The following is a 280-nucleotide window of genomic DNA, read 5'->3' as shown; positions in this document are numbered from 1 at the left end:
CACACAATAACAATAGGAGACTTTAACACCCCAGTGTCAAAATTACACAGATCAACGAGGCAGAAAGTTAACAAGGATATCCAGGAATTGAACTCAACTCTGCACCAAGTGAACCTAATAGACATCTATGGAACTCTCCACCCCAAAACAACAGAATATACATTCTTCTCAGCACCACATTGCACTTATTCCAAAATTGACCACATAGTTGGAAGTAAAGCACTCCTCAGCAAATGTAAAAGAACAGAAATTATAACAAACTGTGTCTCAGACCACAGTG

Source organism: Mandrillus leucophaeus, unplaced genomic scaffold, assembly GCF_000951045.1.
Source record: "Mandrillus leucophaeus isolate KB7577 unplaced genomic scaffold, Mleu.le_1.0 Scaffold392, whole genome shotgun sequence".
Lineage (NCBI taxonomy): Eukaryota > Metazoa > Chordata > Mammalia > Primates > Cercopithecidae > Mandrillus > Mandrillus leucophaeus.
Note: the sequence above shows the minus strand (reverse complement) of the source record.